Source organism: Sceloporus occidentalis, unplaced genomic scaffold, assembly GCF_023333645.1.
Source record: "Sceloporus occidentalis isolate IW3139 unplaced genomic scaffold, rSceOcc1.0.p SCAF_2, whole genome shotgun sequence".
In the NCBI taxonomy this organism is placed as follows: Eukaryota; Metazoa; Chordata; class Lepidosauria; order Squamata; family Phrynosomatidae; genus Sceloporus; species Sceloporus occidentalis.
This window is the reverse complement of record NW_028316982.1, coordinates 33,271,109-33,283,767: the sequence shown is the minus strand read 5'-3', so window position 1 is coordinate 33,283,767 and position 12,659 is coordinate 33,271,109. Positions and strand designations below refer to the sequence as shown.

At 44.3% G+C, this 12,659-nt stretch overlaps 1 protein-coding gene across 2 annotated transcripts in view; it reads left to right on the top strand.

The window, feature by feature from the left end:
* RNF13 (ring finger protein 13) overlaps window positions 1-12,659 on the top strand; it is a 102,813-nt gene that overhangs the window by 81,431 nt on the left and 8,723 nt on the right. The gene's annotated exons all lie outside the window — the stretch shown is intronic.

Sequence of the window (12,659 nt, the reverse complement as noted above, 5' to 3'; positions counted from 1 at the left end):
TGGTTACCAGTCAGTTAATTTGGAAATTACACTGCCCATCCTCTTTTTTTAATGATTGTCCTTAACACTGGCCTTTGATTTACACATTAAATTAAAAATGGACAATCTCAGAATGAACAAATTGGTTTTCAGTTGGAAGTGTAAGTAAAACAGGTTGAAAAAAGTCTAGCAAATAAAATAATTAAATCATTAAAACAGACCGCCCCTTTGCACTGCCTTCTGGGCAGGTTGGGGATGTTGCATTTACACGATGCATGCCCCCCCCCCGGTGCCCGAAAGCTGGATTCATACTGCCTGGCTGCCCACATGGCAGCACAGCTTTTAGACACCACAGGCCACTAGAGCGCCTTAAGCCATGACGGAGAGGAAAAGCTGGCTTTTTGCTAGCTTATAAAGGAGCGGCTGTTTGCCACTTCTTTTTCCGCCGGCAAAAAGGTGGATTGGGACCATGGCGTGCAGTTGCCACAGCCCCAGTCCACTTATAGATGCAGATCTACTTATTTCTAAGTAGATCTGCATAGGGTTAAGCAGTATAGCTGTTTATATATTTATAAATATATCTAGTTGGAGAAAAGTCCTTCTGGAATTGTTAAACTGTGCCTCTGTGTTAACCCTGCATAAGAAATTGCTGTTCATCTCCCTTTCTATAGTTTCAATCTGTCCTTGGGGTCTAAGCAAAACATTTTTGTCCCATCATGTTCCTTCATTTGTTCCACTTTTAATGAACTTTGAGTAACCTATGTGAAAAATGCTGAAGGGAGCTTGAAAATAGTCACATCTACATGATCTGACTGAAGAAATCTTGCTACAGCTACTTAATTGTTGCATTTGTTTTTTAACACCATTGCCTGTTTTGGTCTATTGTGAGGATTTAATTACATTTCCACTCTACCCTTCCCCCAAGGAATTTAGAGCAATATACATGGCTCTTCCCTGTCAACAACCTTGTGAGTTAGGTTAATCTCAGAGAGCCCAGCTGGTTCATAGTCACCCAGTGAGCTTCATAGTTGGGGAAAATTGAACTCAAGTCTTCATGACCTTAGGCCAGCATTCAAACCACTATACCATGAGAACTGGTGTATACATGTCATGATAATGCACCTGTATCTGAAAAACATGGGTGCCGTGGAGATGAAACACGCCTCTTTCTCAGAAATATGAGCCTTGCCAACAAAGTGCCAAGAACTGAGGTTTTTTTTTTTTTTTTTTTTTTTTTTTTTTTTTTTTTTTTTTTTTTTTACATATGTTGAGTTTGGGATATGTATCTTTACAATCTTGCTAAATGGAAAGTCCAGTCTTTGTCCCAGACCTGACAGAAGAAGAAAGTCTTATAGAGAGGAAGACAAATATAAGGATACTCAGGCTCAGAACATCTGATATTTTATTTTGTGGGGTATTATTGTGCATACTTGAAATTAACAAACATGTGTCAGACAATTAACACATACACATCCATTTTTTCATAGAAGACACAAAATACAGCCATTTCTGGAAAAGAGCTCCCATGATGGTGGGTGATGGAGATGCACACACTGATAATTGTCAGCTGCCATTTATTTCTCTCCTTTCCATCACCCAACATAAACTGAACCAGCTGTTAGTGTAACACCTTTCCCTTGGGCTCCCTGGGATGAAGCAGTGAAGTTGAGAAGTGGAAGTGTTTGCCATCTTCATCCTCTTGTCCCCCCCTGCCTCGAGGGAACAGATGGCAATACAAGGTTTTCTGTTCACTCCAAGATCCCAGAGCAAGTGTGATGTTGAGGGAGTCCTGATTGGCTCTGCCAGTGTTTTGTTCAAACAGGAAAGGATGAACACTTCCCTCTCTTCCAGTGGTACACTTTTGATTCTGGCCGGCATCCTGCAGCGTTGTAAGTCTGAATTTTGACATAACAATTCACTTGCATATGCAATGACCAAAGTCCCACCACCTGAAAACCTAAGTTTTAAATTGCTCAGCCTCCCTCTGCCCAAGTCATCCATTTCTGTATTTCCAAAAAGTGGGGGCTAAGGGGGATGTGAGCCATGATGTGTCCAGCCCCCTCTTCCTGTAGCTGGGCATGCTGTGATAGGCAACAGCAGAGACCTCACAAGAGGTGAGGCCATGGCAGTGGTGTGAGTGTGTGTGAAAGAGAGAGACAGAGGGATAAAGAGAGGGGGGGGGTTATTGGCTTAAAAAGCAGGGTTTTTGGGGGGATTGGCACTGGGAGACATACTGCAGGATCTCAGAGAGCCTTTAGGGCTGAAGTGTGGGGTATAAATACCATAAATAAACAATTAAATAAATATTTAGAGGGTTTAGAGTGGGTGGGGGTAAAAAACTAAAATGTCAGAGCAGAAAGTTCAGTGACAATTCCTTAGTGCTACTGTAAATTGATGTCAACAGTACAACTATTCCCTGCCTAATCATAGACAATAGAAGTTCTCCTTTTATAACAAGTTGCAACTGAATGGGCAGAGTTCCAGGTCTTTCTTGGCTGTGTACTACCTTCAGGCACTCTTAAGCTGCTGTATTAGCTGTTCTCATGAACAGGCTTACAATACTGTGTGCCAGCTAAAAGTTCTGGGGCAGAAAGGACTTCATATTTTTTCTTTTATTTAAAATATTTGTACTCCGCTTTTCCTTTGCTGATGAAAATGTGTTCCAAATTCCAGTCCAATTCCATAGACATAGACAGCTAGTTTTTACAGTAGTCAGACATTTTGTAGTCTTTGGCAGAAAATAACCAATAAACCTTTCTTAATGTAAAGGAAAGGAGCTGTCAAGCTTTCTTGCTGCTTTCCGTTCATCTCTCCCCGCCCCCCCAAATCACTTGTAAATAACTGAATTTTACTTTGTTGTTTATTGTGAAGCCTGTTACTAATCATCAATACTTATTAATTACACTGCAGCTTTCCAGCATGTGACATTTAAACTCTAGTCCATTTGTACACAAAGCTCCTGCCAAATTACTATTTAGATGTACAAACCACTGGAAAGGTAATAAATATTTAATCAAAGTTTCTTTGTTGAAACCACAGAGTGGGTGCTGTGTTGAATCTATTATTGATTGACACTATAGAACAGAGCTCTTCATCCTGGGATTGTATTGGGAGCATAATCAGAATGAGAACTAGCCCCTTCCCACCAGTCTTTCTGAGATTTAGAGAAGAACCTGAATCTTAATAGATATGTACTTCATAATCTTCCCCACCACCGAAAACACACCAGGTAAACTCAAAGATTTTAGAAAACTAAGAGGTCAGAGAGTTAAGTGAAATAAATACTGTGAAATAAACAGACCAGAGGAGGATGTGGAACCCTTTTTATGTCCTGAGCTACATTGCTTCAGGTTACCTTTTGGTGATGTATGTCTCCAGTGGCTTGGTCCAGAGCTTGAAACAGGCAGAACCCTTTTCTCTCTCTTCCTGGTATTCCCTTTGCTCTTCCTTTCTGCTTGGGAAAGGGCAGACTGAGTTCTGAACTTCTGCATTTTTGAATTAAAACAAGGACCACATGTTACTCAATTGCCACTTGAGTTTTAGGCTCTAGTCTGATATTATGTTCCACTGTAATATCACCTTAAATTTATTTCATTATTCAAAGACTACCACTATCTGTTGATAAATTGGAATCATAACGTTCCTCCACAGTTCCTCGAGCAGCATTTTTGCCACAGGAATCCTGTGGATAAAGAGAGAAAATGACTAACCTAGGGGCCACTTGGTGAGTGTGATTGGCTAAGTGTGATTGACTAAGAAATATCAGAAGAGATCCTGAATATTCACTAATAGCTGTGATTTTCACCATCTGTGTTATACTAGATTTATACTTGGAATCTCTCAATCATGACAGTAATAATTCTGTCTGTGAAATGACAATGATAATTCACTTTACAGGACAAACTGGAATTGTAAAGCATTTTTCTACTCCATTGCTTTCTGTGAGTCTTATTCATGACCCATTTTCATTGGATTGAGCTTAATGAATTTCCATTGCATTCAGAAAATGACATGGGAAGTCTGTAGCTGCGGACTATGAGAGCCAGGGACACCAAATGTTCTGAGATTCATCAGATGGAGATTGAAAGGACCAATTGCATTGCATGGTGCTCCCAGTGTAGTGTTTGTGGAGTGTTACATGAACTAGTAAGATTTGAGTTCAGATTTCTAGTTAGTCAGGACCCTTACAATGATTAACAAGCCAACATTGATAAATATGTGACTTATGGGCCACAGACAGCTCCCAGTCTGTTTTTATGGCCCCAAAACATATACCCCACCACAAACTTTGGTGCTGCTAAAATTTGGTAGCAGAAGTACCTTAAAACATTGTGGATATTTTGCTTAAAATAGAATGTGTGGTGTATACTTTTAAAAATAAAATTACCCTGCAGCAAAAATGAATTCTCTAAAGAAAAGGAAAGAAAGAAAGAAAGAAAGAAAGAAAGAAAGAAAGAAAGCAGAGTACTTTTTAAAAAAATGATTAAAAATATCCCCAGGAATAGAATTCAGACAGTGCACCGCGGCAGCTTAAACGAGTCACAGTTTCTTGCCCTGACCTATCACAGGATTGCAATGGGAAAATTATGTGTTTTATCATATTAATTCACTGCAGTTGGTCTGTGTTACTGGCATAATAGTACAGACTCCTTATACCAGGGGTCGGCAACCTCCGGCCCGCGGGCCGGATGCGGCCGGCCCCTGCCTCCTGTTGCCGCCGCCGCGGCGTTTTGCTGCTCTGGGCGCCGCCATTTTGGGCAGCAAAGTCTCGCGTGACCTCCCTCGAGGTCGCGCGAGACTTCGCGGCCATTTTAGGTGAAAAAATGGCGGCGCCCAGAGTGGCCTCTGGGGCTATGGGCGCCGCCATTTTTTCACCCAAAATGGCGGCGAAATCTCGTGCGACCTTGGGGGAGATCGCGCGAGACTTCGCCGCCATTTTGCCGCCCAAAATGGCGACGCCCAGAGCGGCGAAAAGCCGCGATGGGCGGCCGCGGCAGCAGCGGCGGTGGGCCTTTGAGAGGCCCGCTACCGTCTCTGGGGCCCTCCAGCAGGGCTCCGAAGGCGGCAGTGGGCCTCTGGGAGGCCCGCTGCCGTGCCTGGGGCCCTCCAGGAGGGCTCCGAGGGCGGCAGGGGGCCTCTGGGGGGCCCGCTGCCGTCCCTGGGGCCCTCCAGGAGGGCTCTGAGGGCGGGAGGGGGCCTCTGGGGGGCCCGCTGCCGTCCCTGGGGCCCTCCAGGAGGGCTCCGAGGGTGCCAGGGGGCCTCTGGGGGGCCCTTTGCCGTCCCTGGGGCCCTCCAGGAGGGCTCCGAGGGCGGCAGGGGGCCTCTGGGGGGCCCTTTGCCGTCCCTGGGGCCCTCCAGGAGGGCTCCGAGGGCGGCAGGGGGCCTGCTGCCGTCCCTGGGGCCCTCCAGGAGGGCTCCGAGGGTGGCAGGGGGCCTCTGGGGGGCCCGGTGCTGTCGCTGGGCCCTCCAGGGGGCCCTCCAGCGCTGGTGGCCCCCACCAGCTTTTTTGCCAGTCTCTGACGGGGCCTGGGGCCCCGTCAGGGGCCAGCAAAGGTGGGGAGGCCTGGCCCCCGGAGGGTGGAAGCTCCGCCCCCGGCACGCAGCCCCGCCCCGGAGGGTGGAAGCTCCACCCCCGGCACACGGCCCTGCCCCAGAGGGTGGAAGCTCCACCCCCCCGCACGTGGCCCCGCCCTGGAGGGTTGAAGCTCCACCCCCGGCTTCGGCCCCCCAGTCGCCTGAGGGACACCAACCCGGCCCCCGGCTCAAAAAGGCTGCCTACCCCTGCCTTATACTCTGCATTTTTTTCCAATCTGACTGATTTACAGTTGCAGAACCAATTCATTTGTTGCTACATTTAATATATATAATTGTCTAAAATGTGGAGGTGGGGGTGGATAATTATGAGATCTGTACTGAATTTTTGCCATATCAATTATGCTGTAGGACTCCCAGTACAAATGTCTTGTGAAAGTTAATTCAGTTTCAAAAGTAGCTTGCAATCTGGACATGATGCTAGCATTCAGGTATCTCAAATCTTAATTTGTTTGGGTAGTCAGCTGGAATTAGTTACTTTTTTTAGACCTTAGCTGTTCAGATTTGTCACATAGAAATTTTTCAGATGAGAATAGTAAAATGACGATTCAAGTGTTCGTATTAAATTGGATGCAGATCACTGTTATTATAGGTCTTCAAGTCATTTCCCACTTATGGGGACCCTGAGAAGAACCTAGCACAGAGTTTTCTTTGCAAGATTGGGGGGGGGGGGGGGTTACCTTCCTTTGAGGCTGAGAGAATGTGCCTTGCCCAAGGTCAGCCATTAGGATTCCCTGTCTGAGTGGGGATTTAAACCCTTGGTCTCCAGAGCCATAGTCCAATGCTTAAACCACTGTACCACTCTAGCTCTTGTGTAGATCATACTTCCTATTAAAGCCTCTCAATGCTATTGTCTGTGTTGGTTCTTATAGGCAGCAGAACTCAGTCTAGGGAAGAATGGGCAAGGGCCCTGCCTGGCATCTTTCTTCTGCTTGCCACACCTTTGGCAGTTAGACTCGGTTGCTGTGAAAGGGATTTTTTAATTGTTTTTGTTTCACTTTGGTTTTCTTTTAGTTGCCTTTTAACTTTGTTGTTGTTGTGTGCCTTGAAGTCATTTTGAAGTTATGGCAATCCTAAGGGTTTCCATCACCGAGCAGGGGTATTCATTGTACAGTGTTCAAACCACTACCCCACACTGGCTCTGCTTTTCAAATTTTGTGTTTTAAATAATCTGGTTGTTTGTTTTTCACTGGTACCTTTTATTTTATTGTTAGCTGCTTTGGAGAGTTTTTGTTCAGAAGAGGGGGGACTAATAAAAATGTGTGTGTGTACATAATTTTATGGAATGGTTATGAGGCTATTGCCCTTCCCAAGATGTAAAAAATACCCCCTTCCCTAACTTCAAATTTAGCCCAAGAGAAGGGAACTTTTTGTCTGTGCAGCTGGATATGCTCCTCAGTTGTAATATAGCGTCTACTTATTCTGGAAAACAATGTCTTTAGATTTTCTAAGCTGCTTTAATTCAGAAGCATTAAGACAGAAATTAACATTCCACTTATAGTCTGGCTAGGTTGTTAAAACGAGGTCAGCTATGTTACATGTAAAACAATGTGTGAAAATTTCCTAGTGGAAGGCCAAGAAAAAGAAATCTCTAAACCTGTGGTGGTGATGGTGGTTTGGAACTGGGGAGAAAATAGGGCACAGTATGACTTCAGTTTAATTATTCTTCAAAGCTCCTTTAAATAAAGGGATTGTCAGGAGTATGTTGGCGTCTAGACAGAGCCATCCTGGGTTACTCCTGGTATTGCCTACATGGGGAAGCAAGCACTATGGATGAATCTAGCTCAGAATTAGCTCTTTTCAGATTTGTCAAGAGAGGAATCAAAATGGCTTGATTGATGGCCCTTGTTGGAAGATAAGATTTCCCAGGGCACTAATGCAAAATCCATTAGCACCCGTAACAACAGCTTTAGCCTTTTGGTTACTAAAGAATTAACCCTTTTAGAGCTTCCCTGGACCTATGTGGATGAGAAATACAGCAGCAGTTCCAGAGGATTCCAGTGGTATTTAGCATTCTTGGATTTCCTTTCAACTGTAGTCCTTCCGATTGCCTACAAGCTTTGTGTCATTCTTTGAATTTAGATGAGATTCATCAGTCAAACTTTTTAGAAAAAAAGATCCTGCCACCCTCAACTTCAGTTTTTATTTGTTTTAAATCTCAGCCAACATGTTATTGGCTGCACTTGGTAGCACAGAGGGCTGCTTGCATTTGGCATAAGGAGCAGCTTTTCTGGAAGAAAATGCTCATGCACCTATGTTCCAGTAGTGAGAATTGGGCCTTTCTTTTGGTGATAACATGATGTTGTTCTTCGAATTCAAGACGAGTCCAAAGATTTGGGTGCTTCCTGTTAAATCCTGTTTCCAGTTTAAAACTAAGCCTTCTTGGTTTTCTATGGCACGTTACAGACCGCCCGTTTGGGGCGGCCTGTATCCGGCCCTTTCCCCACCGGATCGGGGCCTCAGCTGCCACAGCAGCAGCCTCTGAGGCCCCAATCTGTCACTTTCCAGGCCGTGGGGAAGCGGCAAAAGGCTGCTTTCCTGCAGCCTGGAAAGGGGTGTCCTTGGGGCTTCATGCCCCAAGGACACCCGACAGCGGCAGGGAGGAGAGAGGGGCTGCTCAGCCCCTTTCTGCCTTGTGTCGCTGGCGCAGCCGTCTAAAGGCTGCGCCAGTGATGCAAATCCTAGAAGGAGCTCCGTTTTGGAGCTCTTTCCGGGGCTGCGAAAAGGGCGCACCAGGCGCCCTCGTGTGGCACGAGGACGTCACGTCCGCGCCACTCCATTTGGAGGCATCGCGTTCGTGACGTCCTAATGGCAGTGCCCATCTAGAATGGGTGCTGCCATTTTGTACGTACCATGTGCATACTAGGGTTGGGGGCGTCTGGAAGAGACGCCCCTGGGCAATCCTAGTACGTACACGGTACGTACTTTAGGCGCATCTGTAACGTGCCTATGTTTGGTTGTTTTATTGTAATGCCCAACATATGGAAAGGGCTTGCCGTTGGGATTAAGTGGGCTCCCAGTGTTAGATGTTTCCTGTCATTTTACTGAGATATTTTCTGACAGTTAATTTTATCAGTTGCTGATTGTCTTGGCTTTGAATAATTTTTAAAACATATTTTATTGTTTTAATTTTTAGACAAACCAACTTTGAATCTTTTTTTTAAATGAAAAGCAATATAGAAAGGTTCCCAAGAGATTGTATGGACTCTTGCATAAATCTATACTGGTGTTTCTTCGTTCTATAGTGCTCCTGATTAATAAATCAAATCATACAGTTGGAAGGGATCTTGGAAGACTTACAGTGTAATCCCTGTCCCTTCAGTGCAGGATTTGCAATGCAGGAGACTACAGCATCTTTATCAGATGGCTGTCCAGATGGCTTGCATACCTTTGGTGAAGGAGAGCCTATCACCACCCAAGGTAGTGTGTCCTACAGTGAAACAATTTATAAAATTAGGAAGTTTTTCCTAATGTCTAGTTGAAACGTGCTTCTGCTTGCAATTTATATTCTGGGAGTTCTGTACTCTGGAGCATTTAGAGAATGATTCTGGTCCATCTAATACCTGACAGTATCTGGAATGTTTTAACACTGCTGTTCTCTGAACTAGATATATCTCTCTCTCATCCATTCATCCTAGAACCTGGTGTCCAGACACTTCACAGTGAATATGTTTCAGATTAAGTCTTGTAGTATCCAAAGTCCATCTTGCAGTACCCAAAGCAAAATAGGGCTCCAAATTCATTTTGACCAATGGAGATTTGAACAAAACAGTTACCTCCCCTCATCAGGATACTGTGCCAGTTATTACAACCTAAAATGTGTTAGATTTACTGCAGCCACATACAGTGCTGACTGGCATTCAGCTTGTCTTCCTTTTGGACATGTAGACACTTTGCATATATATTGCTGTCAAAGCAGTCTCTTTCTATTTGTTTCACTTTTATTTATTTGGTACCTATATGCATGATTTTACATTTATCTTCTTTAATTTCATATAATTAGTTTAATAATAATAATAATAATGTTTTATTTATAGACCGCTATTCCGCAATGATCATAGCGGTGTACAGTAAAAGTTGCAATACAAAATTAGCCCCTACCCACCCCTTCACTCTCTCCAGGCTGGACGATGACAGTTGGCCGTGGAGGGAGGGCTCTGTCTCTTCAGGGCAGGCCCGATGGTGTTGGACCCGCCCCCTCACTCCCCCCAGGCTGGATGATGACAGTTGGCCGTGGAGGGAGGGCTCTGTCCAGAGGCTGGTCCCAGCATGTCCACCCCTTCAGTCGCAGGTCTGCCACTTCTGTCCCTGAATCAGAAACCATGTCCATGTTCTGGGAGGAGAGCATGACACCATTTTTGTTCTCCTAGGTGCCCTCTTCCGCTCAGCCTTGGCTCATCGATCAGTTTGGATCAGATATTCTGATACTTTAAATGTTGACTCTCTCTTCTGTGTTTTTAGCTAACTACGCTCCTCCTTCCTATCTTTATGTCATCTAAGAATATTGAATGCTAAATAATTTGTATGATCCACTTTTAAATATGAATGTTGGTCTTTAGTATTTAGGGCAGGAACAGTGCTTTTGGATTATGAACATAATGAAAAAACATTAATGTAAAAACACATTTGAATGATGCTTTATCCTGTTGTAAGACAGAATTAGTATACAGTGGTCTGACCATATTCCCTGGGGTTAGGGGTGAAGGACCCCTATGAATATGGAAAAACCGCAAATAAAAAACACTTTTTTTTACTTGAGAGAACACCTCTCTAGGAATCTCCAGGTCCTCCAATGTAACTCTGTGGTGAACATCTGCCACAAATTGATCATAGAATGGCAATTCTCCACCCTCACTATGTCTGGAACCAGTACCATATCTGAGCCCACTGGCTACACTTGTTTCTTTTTTTATATATATATAAACTCTCCAGAGACGGGCAGTGATGGCTCAAGAGCTAACACCAGATTACCACTTTGAGTAGCACTGTTTATACTGCCTACTGTCACACTATAATACTTTTCCTGCAATGACAGCATAATACCACACTGTAATGATATCAGTCCATGTATATTAATAGTAAAATATTAACATAGAAAGTTAGTGGGGCAAACAGAAAATCTGTCCAACAGATTCAACAAAATGTCACTTGCCATAACAAAATGCTCAAGCTCTAAAGCTTTAAATGCTGCTTTTCTAAGAGTCGCTTCATAAAGGCATATGGGGGCTCTACAGACTGCTCCTGAGGGGCAACAGGATGCCCTTCTTTCCTGGTCGGATTGGGGCGGTGGCAACCTCATGCTGTGGTCCCAGTCCAGCCTTTGGAGGTCACAAAAAGGAGCTGCAAAAAGCGGCTCCTTTTTGCACCCTTTAGAGAGTGCCATACCTGCAGCACCATGGCTGTATGACGCCTCTTCGGTGCTGCATCATCTGGATATAGCGCTGGGGTGCGCCATGATGCCGTGTGCTATCTGGAACGGCATGTGGCATCATCGCGCCCTGGGGCGGAGTTGGCATTTGTCATCAGGGTGCTGCGCCCTGATTCCGCCCACAGGCTGGCCTTTCGGGCCAGTTTGTATAGGGCCATGTTCCCTATTATTGTTCTCTCCATATTATAAGCATATGCCCATATGGTTGGCCCTCCACATCTGTGGCTTTGACTTGATTGATTGCGCATTTGATTGATATGTTCTCTCTAGGAATTTCTAGGTCCTCCAGCACAATTCTGCCAGAAGCTGACCACAGAGTTGTGCTGGAGAAGGTAGAAGATCCTAGAGAAAACACTTCTCTAGGCATTTGTAGGTCCTCCAGCATGAATCCGCCACATCAGATAGCTTAAGAAGCATTGGTGCTAAAGAAAATATCTGTTCATTCTTAGAGTTTACAACAGTAAATATTGTATTACCATGGTTCTCTCAAAGTAAGAGTTGGATGTAGAATAATGTAATGACATTTGCACAGTCATACTATCAATTGCCTGAAGCTGCTATTTGAATCCATCTTCTAAATTTGGAGTTGAAGCATGGTCTGGATTCCATTGGACAACTGTGTCTCTGTTTAAGAGCCCTGGAAAAAGTGGGGCTGTGATTTAAAACAGTATGCTGTTTAAAGCAGAAATAAGTAACTTCTAGGTCCAGGGGCCAATCTCTGCCCCTAACTCATCGTGGGTCACACCAGCCTGCTCTCACCAAAATTGTTGTGATGGAAGCAATGAAGCTTTTTTGATCTTGAATATTATAGCAATAAAATAAGTGCCATGCACCTCATGTGCTTTTTTCAGTGGCTAATAGGACTCCTGGAAGCCTTCCATAAGTGCTGTTTCTCCCCAGAAAAAAAAGACACACATCTACTTTACAATCTACTAGTGCTTCCAGATGGCTTTCAGGGGTGTTTTTGACCTTTGATGCAATGCTTAGTGGTTAAAACGCCAGTTCTGACGATTGGAGGATTGGAAGGTTGACAGTTTGAGGCCCATGATGGGGTGAGCTCCTGTCACAAGTCCCAGCTTCTGCCATCCTAGCAGTTAGAAAGTATGCAAATGCAAATAGATAAATAGGTAGCACTTCAGTGGAAAGGTAACAGCATTCAGTGCAGTCATGCTGGCCACATGACCACCAGAGTAATCTTTAGACAACGCTAGCTCTTTGGCTTAGTAATAGAGATGAGCACCCCTCCCTAGAGTCAGTTACGACCAGACATTCATGTCAAGGGACTACCTTTACTTTTTTTTCAACCTTTGAAGGTGTGTACAGAATTTATTGAATGTTAACAGACAACCACTACTACAGTGGCTATCTTGAGAGTGGGGGAAAGATTTGAAAGGGCTTGGGGGCTGCAAAAATTACTGTGAAGATAAGCAGCTCATGAATCCACATTATGCCTAGCCTGTATTAAAGATTACAAAAGGGTCTCATTTTATTTGTGAAACTCAACTATCATGTTGGAAATGATATATTCTAGAACCAAGAGGAGTAGAAGATGATTTGATCTGGTTGATAACTGAACTAGAGTTTTACATTTAAAGTGATTGCTAGTTTTGACCTGTTATGATACTCGTACAGAATTTTATAGAGCTTGTAGTTAATAGGT